Source organism: Panthera pardus, unplaced genomic scaffold (genome assembly GCF_024362965.1).
Source record: "Panthera pardus isolate Hobbes unplaced genomic scaffold, ASM2436296v1 HiC_scaffold_6, whole genome shotgun sequence".
Taxonomy (NCBI): domain Eukaryota; kingdom Metazoa; phylum Chordata; class Mammalia; order Carnivora; family Felidae; genus Panthera; species Panthera pardus.
Window position 1 is genome coordinate 88,289,895 of NW_026526991.1, and position 14,476 is coordinate 88,304,370.

Sequence of the window (14,476 nt, forward strand, 5' to 3'; positions counted from 1 at the left end):
AACTACGTGAGGTGATGGATGTGTTAAGTAATCTTAGTATGGTAATCATTTCACAGTATATACCTATATGGAATTACCATGTTGTATACCTTGAACTTACACAGTGTTATATGTCTATTATACCCTTGAAAGCTGGGAAAAATAGAATCACTATAAAAAAAGTATTACAGAGATATTTTATATTCTTCCTACTAAGTCTTTGAAATCCTATGTGTATTTTAAATATCAGCACATCTCAATTTGCAATAGTCACATTTCAATTGTTCAATAACCACGTGTGGCATATGCTCAAAGCATTGCTTACCACAAGGTCTCAGCACTCCAAGAGATGAGGCTTTTTTGGAGGGATGAGCAGATTTTGCATAGCCAGAGGGCAGACTGTGGTAGATTGAATATGACCACAAATACTTTGCAGTTCCTCCCATTAAATAGTGGAATCTATTTTTCCACTCTTTGAAGCTAAGCTCTCACCTTTTGACTTGCTCTAATGAAATGTAAGAAAAGTGCTGTTGTAGGAGTTCCAGAACCTAATTTTCAAGAAGGCTTTAGTTTTTTCTTCACACTCTTGGAAAATTTCCTTGCCATTGGAGGAGGCCTGGAAGCAACTACTGAAACATGAGAGATCTCACAGATCATTGATCATGGGCAATAGTCAACACTAGGTCTCCAGACATGTGAGGGAGGCTACCTTAGACACCCTCTCATCCCCCATCAAGCCATAAGCTGACTGCTGCAAAACTAAGCCCCAGTGATAGTAGCAGAAATGCCTAGCTTATCCCAGCTATCTTAGCCTGTTCTGCCATTGAGATTCTCCAAACAGCCCTCTTTACTAATTATTGGTATTTATATGGCAAGGACACATCTGTGACACTGCTACTTTCCAGCATTCCACTAGACAGAGGCATTCAACCTCTCTATTCTCAGCCTTACATTCTTAAGTATAGCAAGATTCTATCATAGTCCCCTTTTCAATATTTTCTAAGACCTCTGTTTCTCTCTTTCATCCCCTCCAACCCTCCCTGCCTGCATAGTTTACCAATCATAGTTCATATGCTACTAGGGTGGGCAGCTGCTTCTGTCCAATCACTTCTTCTCCCAATTTTTTCCCATTTACAGCTAATGAGTGAGAATCTCCTTTTGGACAATGCCTACCTAGATAAAATGGGGTTGCATTGCAGCCCCAAAGTATACAAATGAGGGTGGAGGAAGAATGGGAAATATATTAATTATTTGTACAACATCCTATCACATTCATCTCTCCAAATAAATTGCAGCATGTGTCAGTAAATTAGCTTATGATTCGTATTTACACTGCCACACTTCACACAGTTAACTGTATAGTAGATACCAAATAGGTCACTTTAATTTCTTGATTGAGCCAATAAGTCCACCCAGACAGAGTTCGTACCCTTTACACGTTCAGCTTTTTCTCCCCTCCAGAGCAAGGTTTTACCTCCAATCCTTTCGAAGTCAATAGGCATAAATCTTTCTCTAAACACTATTACTGGTACCTACTGGATAATTTTCTGCTTGGAGACAAATGGAAAAGAGGATATGAGAGAGGGAGAGGGAGAGGGAGAGTTCTTGCATAGTTCACATCCATGAAAGCATATTCTTAGCTCCATTCTGGCTGGAAATAGAGAATCAGGCTCAGCAGTTCTTGATCTATAATTTTTTTGGTGCTTTGATTAATTCAGTGGCACAATAACCATAGTTTACAAAGTTGTTCAATCAAATAGATTTTATAGCCTGCTGATAAGTTCTAAAATGTCCTTATAAATTATTCTTTTATTGTTATTATTATAAGACAGTGTGATATCTCGACATCACACTGAAGTGTTGAGCCAGAAGGAAACATACATCCAATATCATTCATTATGTGCATGAATAAATAAGAATTCTCCACTCACTTTCCAAGTTATCAATGTAATTAGCAGATGTCAAGATCTCAGATTTATCCAAAGAGCAGCATTTTTTTTAAAAAATCCAAATTATTAATTATTTACCTCTTCCAGACCTTTAATTGAAAATTTAAGGCAAAATAATAAAAATATTGTTGGAAAAAGAATAAAATAAATAAATAACTTATTTTATATACATGTGTATGTCAAAGATTACAAAGTAAGGGAAAATCTGCTATCCAATTCAAGAGAGACAAGAAGTAGAACAGCATTGGTAAATATGGAAGACACCTAGAAGTTTCCAATAAAAACTGAGACTCAACATTTATGATTTTGGAGACCTGATTTCAAGGTCTGATTAGCTCTTTTGGATTATGAGCTTCACTTAGTAAACTAATAATTCCCAAAAATTAATAATTGAGGTACATGAGCATCTAATAACCAGGTATTCATTGCAATTGATGCTGTTTAAGAAAAAGTTCCTTCTTTTTTAAAAATATTTTTAATCCAAAAAGAAAGACATGAAAAAGAAATAATCCTCAGTGTGAGTTTTGTCCTCCCTCTCCAGTTTATTTTCTTTTGAATCTAGATATTAAATTTCAACAAACCAGATAGTTTCATCATTATCCTAGATTTTTAATGTCAAATAATACTGGATTTCATAGAATGAGGGACTATAAACAGACACAATAAAGCACAAGGACTTCTCAGAGAAACACTTGGAAATAACAAAATATAAATCATGAACATAGTTATTTTGTCTTTAAATAGTGAATAATTTTCTAAATCTAGATTTTTAGTTCCAATATCCTGATTCAAAAATTACTATGTTAGTAATTTGGTTGAAAAAATGTACTGAGCCAACTCCTCCCTGGTGCCATAGTCACTCCCCAGTAGTAAATGTTAACAGTTCCAGAAAGCAGAGTTCCAGTAGCTTGAGAGAGTTAACGCTCCTCTTGAAGGATTAACTTAAATCCAAAGAAAATACAAACCCATAAATGTAGAGATTTTCATTAAATGGAAATTAAGAGGAGTACTTTGGAGGACTGGTACAGAGAAAACTAGGTTAAGAAATATCCTTTCAAATGGAAAGAATAATAACCATGTAAAAACTACTAAAGGTTATTTAAACACAAATATTTTATGACGTCTCTTTGGCCATAGTTTTTGGAATGTTTAAGAATACTGGGGATTGTAAAAACACAATATGCAAACTTTTTAATACGCATATGTATTTTTCCCTCAGAGTCTAAACACAAGTGAAATTTCCGCTCTAGATCCCAGGTACCTAAGCCCATAAAAAATGCCTTCAAGCTGACTCTCCCTCTTGGCTCAGAAACTCATGTATGGTTTGCATGTTAATGAAGTTAATTACTCAACCTATGGTCAGGATGCCAACACACTTCATGACCTCAGGGACCTTGTTCTATCTGTTACAAACTCTTTCTCCAGTATCTTTGACATCTTTATTTACCCAGCCAGGTCGGCACCCTAAATTTTTCCTTCTCTGCAGGGCAACCAGAGCTCTACAAGAGTGGTGGCTATGTTCCCAATGCATAGGCAATTTCTCCAGGATCTACTTCCTACAGTTTGCTTCAATGACTTTCACGACAGCTTTATTTACTCTGTTTTTATCTTACTGCCTTAAATCAGGAGTCTCCCTTTAGATTCATTAAAGTTGAAAAGTTGGCCTGCCTTTGATTTTATCTCTCCTCTCAGAGGACTCTTTCCCTTTGTTCTGCAGCCCAGAGGCCAGCCCTGTCCATCCCTTACCCAGCTGACTGCTTCCTGGTTCTTGTACCCACTTCATGGCCTGGCCTTAGCTGGCCTCTATTTATCCACATATGGAGTTAGCCAAAACTGAATCTTCTCTTACAGCTTTTAAACACATTCAGGTCTGCCCTATTTAAAAACATTTTCATTACTTATCCTAAATTCTTCTATAGACTTAATCCTTCTCTCTCCTTCCTTCTTTTGGTCAAGCTCCTTCAGCTTCTACTTCTTTACCTCACAACCCTCAGAATACTGGCTTCTGTTCTGAGCAGCATATTGAACTTGCTTCTACTAAGAATGTCATTGACCTAATTACTAGCTCCAATGGATACTCTTCTGAATTTATTTTAGTTAAACTTTTGTGGCCTAAGCCTCTGTAGACCATTCCTTTTTTTCCTGGAATTCTTTCCTATGATGTGTATGGTACTTCTTTCTTCTGGCTTCCTTTTAGGAAACAGTGGAATTGAGTACTAAAGAAATTGATCTCAAACACACATAAAAGCATGGAATATGAATCTGCATGTGACTTATAATAGCTAACTTCTTAGGAGTACCACATATTGGTACAAAGTGACACAAAACTACATACACATTTTGCCTTTTGGTCTTTAATATCTACTTGTTCAATGAGGGAGCCAAGAATTATGTCAAGTTGGTTGTAATTTTTGAAGACAAAGAAGATGGTCTGGGGCCTAAGTTAGATTGATAGCCCTCACCAGACAAGTCATATCAGAGCTAATACTTCTCCACCTGGGAGGTCACCTACTCAGAGCTGGGATTCTACTGCAGTTGAGGCATATATGGTTCCCTAAACCTTCCTGATGGAAAAATGGGGGAAAATGGAGGATGAGGTAAAAATTAGGACAGAGTCAATACTTTGCTTCCACTGAAATTTTCAGAGTGGTTGATGAGACTATGGGCTAAAAGCTAGTTGGAGGGTAAGGAGGTGGTTCTAACACACAGTGGCTCCCCTAGAACAATATGGTGGAAGAATAAGTGTGGGCCTGCTTTACCCTGCCACTGAAGTTTCTTATAGTTCAACAAATAGTCATCAAGTGTCCATTATGTCCCAGGCCTTATTTGGGGCAATGGAGATACGAGGATGAAGAGCTATGGGTTTTTTTTGGTTTTTTTTTAATTTTTTTTTCAACGTTTTTTATTTATTTTTGGGACAGAGAGAGACAGAGCATGAACGGGGGAGGGGCAGAGAAAGAGGGAGACACAGAATCGGAAACAGGCTCCAGGCTCCGAGCCATCAGCCCAGAGCCTGACGCCGGGCTCGAACTCACAGACTGCGAGATCGTGACCTGGCTGAAGTCGGACGCTTAACCGACTGCGCCACCCAGGCGCCCCAGAGCTATGGTTTTTTATCCTCAAGGAGCAACAACCTAGCTGACACTTTCATCAGGTGGGCATAAAAAATACAGTAAAACATTGGGAATCCTTAATTTATCTGGTGGACTCTCTCCCTCTTCCTCTGCTGTATTCACAAACCCATGTAGATGGAATTTCAAATTTCAATTCCCAGTCCCCTTACAGTCTATTTATACCCACACTTCCTAGCTCCCATGATGACACCTTGGATAAAGAATTTATTACTATCTTCCATTTGTCAAAGGAATTTCATTTCTAGATATCAATGTATCTCCTGCATTAGTGTTTAGGATATGATGCTTCTGTTGGATAAAACATTGGCAGGGTCTTTTGGCTCATCCCATGTTATCCACATTTCTGTTCTTTCCTAAGTATTCCTACTGCTTTGGGATTTTAGTCATTAAGAGGACAACCAAATTGAATCAAAACAATTATGCAATAATGTGCATGCCAAGGTTTCCTGGCACCTCTTACCAGAAATTCTACAGTGTGAGAGTGCATTGCCCAAATATTTTATTTACATTCAACTTGTCCCAAGGTATTGCTAAGAATAGGAATGAATATATAGCCTGTTTGTTCAGAGTATTAAGCCACATAGCCAAATTTGGACTGGTTAATGTTGTATCTCCCTCATGAATAGAGAATATGGAATTGAAAACGACTAGCATGGAGGACAGAATGACTCAGAAATCTAAGAATAGCCAAATCATGTGAAAAGACCCAAAAGCTACTTCAGAATGAACTGCATCCGCCTGCCTCACAAACCCAGCAAATTACAATATTTAAATCTATGCAAAACAGCATTTTACCAGCATTTTATCTGTATATTTAATTTTGCTTTGGGTTGGTATGTGTTTGTCTCCTTACTGTGAGTTAGTTTATTAGCAAAGGTGTATGCTAGCTCAAAAAAATAATCTTAATCTAGTTTATTTTGTTTTGTTTCTTTTAGATTATAAATTAATAACTTGGGCTGCTTGGAATCATTTTAAGAGTAGATTTGAAAGTAGATTTTGGATAAACCACAGACTCCTCGGAGGTCTAGGAGACACTTACCACCAAAGCACTGAGAAAGGCTGATGATATGAAAGACTCAGACACTATGGGAGATCCCATGTTGCCTTAAGTAAGCTCATCATCTAGGATTCTGGCAATAATCTGACCCCTTAAATAAAGTGCTTCCTCTGCTTTAGTTATTATAAGCCACTTTATTGGGCTCTAATTAGGAACAGAACTGAGAGTAATCTGATAGGACATATTCTTTGCTATTCTCATCACCATGCACATCACTGATAGTGAAGGAAGGAAGGACTGGAACTGAGTATCATCCTTCATTAGCCACTTCGGTCAGCCACACTCTCTGCCACCACACTGTGCCCTCTGAAGTTCCCATACGTTGATTAGTAAACAAACCTATATCCTGAATCCCTTTAACGAAAGCCTGTGCATCCCCTCGCTTTAATTAAAATCTGCATCTCATCACAGGCTCAGCTCCCCCTGCAGCCCTTTCAGGTGAAGGTTGTTCTTTTCTCCTAAGTGGTGTAGGTAGTTACCATCCACCGTTGCCATTTCCACATGATCACTTCATTGGGATAACCCGTGCTTCTTCCGGTTTCCCGTCACTTGGAGAAAACACCCAATGCCCCCCGTTCCCGCTGCGATGACCTGGGAGTCATCCCTGTATTTTGTTTAATGCTCTGCTGTTGCAGTGTTGAAATTTTAAATAATTTTTTATCAAGGGCCTCACATTTTCATTCTGCACTGGGTCCCACAAATTATGTAACCTTGTCCTGGTCCTAAATGTAGTCTTGCGTGTTCTAATTTGCTCTACACTAACAACTCAGGTTATTTTTATCACATGAATCATGCCACCCCCTTGGTTGAAACACATTTATGGCTTTTCATTGCATTGAGAATCAAGCCCTCACATCAAGGTCTGCAAAGACCTGCCTTCTTGGGCTGCAGGTGTCACTTCCCCACTTCAACACCCTCACTCACTGAGGCTGCAGGCATACTGGCACCTTTCAGATTGTTGTCCACAGCAGTTCATTCCCTTTGCACATGCCTCAGACCCTTTGCACATGCTATTTCCTTTCTCTGCAACACTCTTTCCCACACTACATCATTCTCATCTCTCAAGATTTAGCTTCAATAGCGCTTAATGTATCAGGATGTGCTAATTGCCATAACAACCCCCAAATCTCAGTGGCTTGTTAAAAAAAAAAAAAAAAAAAAAAAAAGGGTTTATCCCTCAGTCATGACACAGTCTAATCAGCTCATGTCAGGTTCCTACAGCCAGCCTTCCTAATGAGGATTCAGGGTCCCTCCTCAGTAGGTGGCTTTATCACTTTCTAAGGTCTCAGAGTCCTTCACTGGACTGTCTGTGCCCAGCAAGAAGACAAAGGAAGAATGTGTGGAGCATCACAGCAGAGGTTTAGCACTAGGCCTCAAAGAGGAGTCTGCCAATTTTGCCCAGATTCCACTGGCTCCATCAATTTGTAAAAGAGCCTGGGAAATGCTGTTTAGCTCTGTGCCCAGAAGGCAAAGTAAATGGTTTTGAGTGCATGTTACCATCTTGGCCACTGTCGCCTTACTCAGAGAGTTTCTCTCTGACCCTTAATCGCAAATAGCTCACTTCTATTTTACTCTACTCTTGTAATCAATTTCTCTCTCACCTCAATTTGTGGTTATTTTTTGCATTTTACTTGTTTAGACTTTCTCATCTACTAGAATGTAAATACCTTGTGGGCAGAGATCTTACCAGTCTTTTTCACTGTTATAGCCACAGGACTTAGAGCAGTACTAGGCATACAGTAGATTTTTTTTTTTAATGTTTTATTTCTTTTTGAAAGAGAGACAGAGTAGGAGCAGGGGAGAGGCAGTGAGAGAGGGAGACACAGAATCTGAAGCTGGCCCCAAGGCCCTGAGCTGTCAGCACAGAGCCCGACATGTGGCTCAAACCTCTGAACTGTAAGATCATGACCTGAGCTGAAGGCTGATGCTTATCTGAATGAGCCACCCAGGTGCCCCAGTACTTAATTAAAAAAAAAAAAACAACTCTGTTGAATAATTGAGTGAGTGCAGGAAAAATGTCTGTCTTGTTCTTCCTTGCTAGTAATATTGATAACTATTCCTTTCTATCATGCGGGAGTGAGAGAATGGCAAGATTCCCTTCTCCCACGATGAAATTAATGGTGCTTTTAAAGGCAGTATATAATGTTTAGAAGTAAATGTTCTGGAGTGCCTAGGTGGCTCAATCACTTAAGCGTCCAACTCTTGATTTCGACTGAGGTCACGATCTCATGGTCATGAGATCCAGCCCCATGTAGGGCTCCACACTGACAGCACAGAGCCTGTTTGGGATTCTGTCTATCCCTCTCTCTCTGCAGCTCCCCCTGTTCTTCCATGCTCTCTGCTCTCTCTGCTCTCTCTCTCTCTCTCTCTCTCTCAAAATAAATAAATAAAAACATTAAAAAAGAAAAAAAGAAGTAAATGTTCTGTAATCAGATTCCGTAGGTTCAAACCCTAAGGTCATTGCTTATTATTAGCTATGTAATCTTGAGTAACCTACTCAACCTCTCTAAACTCTAATTTCCTCTTCTGTTAAAAAGTGTAATAGTAGTATCCATCTCCCAGCATTCTTGTGAGGAAAATGAGATCATCTCTGTAACATGTTTAGAACCATGCTCTGGTTAATGGCTCAATAAATGTGAGTATGATTATTATTAGTCACCACTATATACCCAGTGCCTGGTCCAGTACATTGTAAAAGCAAGCACTCAATATATATTGGTTGAATGAAAGAACAAACGATTAAGGGAAAAACCTTCTCTCACAGCTATTGACTCCAATAAAAACAAGAGCTATCTTTACTGGACCTTGAGTCCATGAAAGATCTTAGTTTGCTAATGCTCAGCACTCAGGACTTGCTTTCATGCATAACAATAATGGACAAGCCCTAGGGAACACCCAGTCTTTTGAAACCATCTAGCAATATGTGTAAACTTGAACAAGAGCAACAGATCTCATTCTCTCCCCATCACAATGTTTTAATTTTAATTTGTTCCAGTTGTATTGAGATATAATTAACATACATCACTGTGTACGTTTAAGGTGTATAGCCTGATGGTTTGATTTATACACATTGTGAAATGATTACTACAATAATTTAGTTAGCATTTATAAAAAGAGAAAGCATTTACTTAAAAATAATATAAGTTAAAAGGGGGGCACCTGGCTGGCTCAGTTGGTGGAGCATGCGACTCTTGATCTCAGTATCTTGGGTTCAAGCCCCACAATTGGTATAGAGTTTACTTAAAAATACAATAAATTAAAAAATAAGAAAAGAGAGAAAGCAAAAAAAAAAAAGGCAAAAATTTTCCTTGTGATAACTCAGAATTTACTCTTTATAACCTTCATATACATATACCATATAGATGTTAACCATAGTCATCATGCTATACATTCCATCCCTAGTACTTATTTACTTGATAACTAGAAGTTTACATCTTTTGACCACCTTCCTCCGATTCTCCTTCCCCTTACTCCCTGCCTCTGATAAACACAAATCTGATCTTTTTTCTATGAGTTTGGCTTTTTGTATTTGTTTATTTTTAGATTTCACAGGTAAATGAAATGATACGATATTTGCCTTTCTCTTTCTGACCTATTTCATTTAGCGTAATGTCCTCAATATCTATCCATGTTGCTGCAAATGGCAGATGTTTTTGTCATTTTTTATGGCTAAATAATATTTAATTTTGTGTGGGGGGGGGTGGGTGTATACACATACCACAGCTTTTTTATCCATTCATCCATTAGTGGACACTTAGGTTGTTTCCATGTCTTAGTTATTGTAAATAATGCTGCTATAAACACAGATGTACAGATATCTTTTCAAGTTAGTGTTTCATTCCTCTGGACATATATACCCAGAAGCGGAATAACCAGATCATATGATCATCCTATTTTTAATTTTTTGAGGATCTTCCATTCTGTTTTTCATAGTGGCTGTACCAGTTTACAATCCCATCAACAGTGCAAAGGTTTTCCTTTTCTCCACATCTTTGCCAGAGTTTATTTCTTGTCTTTTTCATAATGACCAATCTAACAGACATGAGGTGATATCTCATTGTGGTTTTGATTGCATTTCCCTAATGACCAGTGATGTTGAACATCTGTCCTGGGACCTGTTAGCCTTTCATATATTTTCTTTGGAGAAATGTCTATCCAGACCTTTTGCCCATTTTTGAATTGGTTATTTGATTTTTTCCATTGAGCTGTATGAGTTCTTTATATATTTTGGATATTAACCCCTTCTCAGATGTACAGTTTGCAAATATTTGTCCCATCCCTTAGGCTGTCTTTGCACTTTGTTGATGACTTCTTTTGCAGGGCAGGTGCTTTTTAATTTCATGTAGTCCTACTTGTTTATTTTCCATTTTGTTGCTTGTGCTTTAGGTATCACATCCAAAAAAATCATTGTCAAGACCTATGTCACGGAGCTTTTTCTCCTGTTTTCTTTTAGGAGTTTCACACAGTTTCAGGTCTTACGTTAAAGTCTTTAGTCTACAATTTGAAATATATCTCTCCATTTACATCATCTAACTTTTAATCTTTAAATCAGGCTTCTTTCACACACAGGAGGTGCACTTTCTTCCTAAAAGGTGAAATTTCCTAATTAGGTGAAATTTCTTCCTAAAGAATGAATAATGATGAAGGAAACAAATGATCAATTAATATTAGAGCAAACTTGAACGTTAGCATTGTCACATAATTTTAAGATAATTTGAAAAATTTAATCAAAGTGTTCATAAAAAAAAAAAAACACAAAAGGTACAGAGGAATACAGAGTAAAAAGAATATATTCCTCCATCATTGAATGTCAGTCCTGTCTCCAGAAGCAAACATTGCTAATAACTTCTTGTGTTTGTTTCCAGAAATTATCTATGCATGAATAAGCTTAGGTTTGCTTATTCTTGTTACCAAGAAAAAGAAAAAAATGCACTCCTATATACAAATTATTCAGCCACATGCACTTCCCCCCTCCCTTTTTTTTTCTTTTCTAAAAATAAGCATCTTTATTACATGAATGAAGATGGGAGGACAGAGGATTCGTTTGCCTTTCCAGGCCTTGATTTTCCTCAGATAGACAGAACTCCAGTTCCCTGCCCTCTAGCACAAGGCCATCTGCCCTGCCACACTGGCCTGCTTTTCTTGTGATACACACAAGAAGCTTGCCCTGCTGGAACTCCTCCTCCAGAAGATGCTGATTTGGGCATTCTTTGACCTTTCCTCATATTTCTTCTTCATTTTCTTTGATCTTTTTTTTTTAATCTCTTCCTCCTCAGGAGTCAGCTGGGCCTCCTCCCGATCCAGGGACAGTACATAGTGGGATTCATCCATGGTTGGGAGGTGTGCTGTCATCATCATATAGTTCTTCACAGAATCTTGGTGAAGCAGTTGATAGATGCATTTGCAGACAACATCAATGATCCTTGCTTTGTACATAGAATACTTGGAGCTCCAGGAGAGAGTCCCCAGATCCAGCCTCCAGGCACGGTAATTACTGTTGCCTCCCCAAAGTCAGCCTGTGTGTATACAGCAGAGGCCAATCTTAGTGCGACAGAGTGTGTCCCAGCTCAAACTTCTGCTCCTTGTGGAAAGGCTTTCTTTTGCCCCTGGTCTTGCCCAGTTGTCCCAAGGGATGCCCATCACTCACAGCACGCTGGAAAGAAAGCTAACAGATGCTTTTCTTTTTATTAACAATCTATCTTTGTCATTTTCCCTCAACAATACATTTCCCATGCCTTTTATTGACGGCATGATATTCCATTGCATCAATATACTGTTACTTACTTTTTTTAAAAAAAAATTTTGGTGGTATGATTTTTATCAAGTTTTATTAAGATAGAATTCACAGCTCATATAATTCATTCATTTAAAGTAGAAAACTCGGTGGTTTTTTAGTATGTTTATAGAGTTGGGCATCCATCATCACAATTTTAGAACATTTTTCCTACCCCTAAAAGAAACCTCATACTCTTAGCCATCATCTCTCAGTTCCTCTACCCTACATCAGCTTTTGTCAATCACTAATCTACTTTCTGTCTCTAAAGACTTGCCTGTTCTGGATATCTCCTATAAATGGAATCATACAATATGCAACCTTTCACTTAGCTTTATGTTTTCAAGTTTCAGCCATGTTGTAGCATGTGTCAAATATACTAGTATTTATTAATCAGGCTTGTATTGGTAGATATTTAAATTGCTTCTCTTTGTTTGTTCTTGCATATGGCCCTGCAATCGAAATCTTGGTACATTTATCTTTGCAAACTCTTAGAAGGGAATTCCCTGGGTCAAATAATATGTGTCTTTAATTTTGAGTGATTTTTCTAAGCTAGTCTCTAAAAAGTTAGGTCATTTTATGTAACATGCAAATGTACATCACACTATCTTCTTAATTAGCATTTTAAAGTCAAGAATGAAAAGGGTCTTTTCATGTGTTTGCTGCATGTTAGTACTTTTTTCTCTCTTTTCTTTTTGGATGAAATATCCATTGAGTCACTTTGCCCATTTTATGTGAGATTATTAATTTTTTTCCATTTCTGTGTAAAAATAAGAAAAATTAGCTTTTTGTTTGCTATATGTGTTGCACATAATTTTCCCATTTTTTTCATTTTTCTTTGACTTTGTTTATGGTGATTTTTGAAATACAAAAGTTTAAAATTTGTAAATAGTCAATGTATCTTCCATCTTTTCCTTCCCTGGTTATTTCATGATACACAGAGATGACTGTGTATTTGCTGATTTCTGAATTTCATTTAAATCTTGGACCCATCTGAAATTTATTTGATACAAGAATGAGGTAGGTCACAAACTTACTGTCCTTTTAAACTTTAAATTGTTAGGCAAGTGTTTCCTCCTTTATTGACTTTTCCTCACTGATCCGAAATGCTACCATCATCATCTACTAAATCTCTACATGAATCTAGATCCATACCTTGCTTCTTAAAGCTAATCCACAATTCTCCATTTCACCAGTCTCATATCCTTTAGGTTATGATAACTGAACTTCAAGTTTAATATCTGATAAAACATGGTCTAGCTCACTACTCTTTTTCTTTCCAGAATGTTTCTAATTATTGTCAACTGATTGCTCGTCAGTTAAAAAAAAAAAAAAAAAAAAGGAAAGAAAAAAAAACCTTTGTCCATTTACCCCAAAATATACCTACTGGTATTTTAATTCCACGTATCAAGGGAAGTGAACCTTTTCACAATATTGATGCTTTTTATCACAGAGTAAGGTATTTTTCTCTATTCTTTTAAGTCTTTATGTCCATCAGTAGAATCCTACACATTAATAGTTAACTTATTTTTAGCTATTTTGTCTTTTTTCTTATTGTTATATTAACTTTGAACCATTTGCCTTGCCAAATTCTCTTACTGTTTGCAAGAGGTTTTCAATGGATTTTCCAGAAGCTTTCTAGTTATTAATCAGACCATTCATCAATGTATTCAATAAATAGTTATCAAGCACTAATATGTGCCAAGTATTAATGAGAACACTAAACAAAAAGCAGTAATCAAAACAGACAAATACCTTAGTCTTCTGGAACTTATGTTCTAAGAAGAAGAACAGGATAATAATTTAATATACAATATGTTAGGTGATTATAAATACTAAGAGGAAATAAATTAGATAAGAGAATAGAAAATTATAGGGGTATAAAGTAGTTATTTTAAATTGGGCAGCCAGTAAATTCTAGCCTGAATGAAAGGAGAGTGAGTTATTTCAATATCTGGTGTGAGGAGGGAAAAAGGAATAGTAAATGGAAAGGACCTGAGTAAGAAATATGCTCAAGAGACCAGGGGCTGAAGGCAGTAAGTAGGTAAGAGCCATAGCAAGAAGGACCATATAGCATTTTATGGGTTTTGCATTTTATTTATTTTTTTTTAATTTTTTTTTTAATGTTTATTTTTTTTTTTTTTAATTTTTTTTTTTCAACGTTTTTTCATTTATTTTTGGGACAGAGAGAGACATAGCATGAACAGGGGAGGGGCAGAGAGAGAGGGAGACACAGAATCGGAAACAGGCTCCAGGCTCCGAGCCATCAGCCCAGAGCCTGACGCGGGGCTCGAACTCACGGACCGCGAGATCGTGACCTGGCTGAAGTCGGACGCTTAACCGACTGCGCCACCCAGGCGCCCCAATGTTTATTTATTTTTGACAGAGACAGAATGCGAGTGGGTTAGGGGCGGAGAGAGAGGGAGACACAGAAGCAGAAGTGGGCTCCAGGCTCTGACCTGTCAGCACAGAGCCTGACGCGGGGCTCGAACTCACAAACCGTGAGATCACGACCTGAGCCGAAGTCGGACACTCAACCGACTGAGCCACCCAGGCGCCCCGGGTTTTGCATTTTATTCTGGGA

General features: G+C 37.7%; 1 pseudogene; it reads right to left on the reverse strand.

Annotated features, from left to right (window-relative positions):
* Window positions 1-11,759, reverse strand: part of LOC109268560 (40S ribosomal protein S8-like) — a 57,108-nt pseudogene extending 45,349 nt beyond the window's left edge.
* Window positions 11,760-14,476: the final 2,717 nt, after the last annotated feature.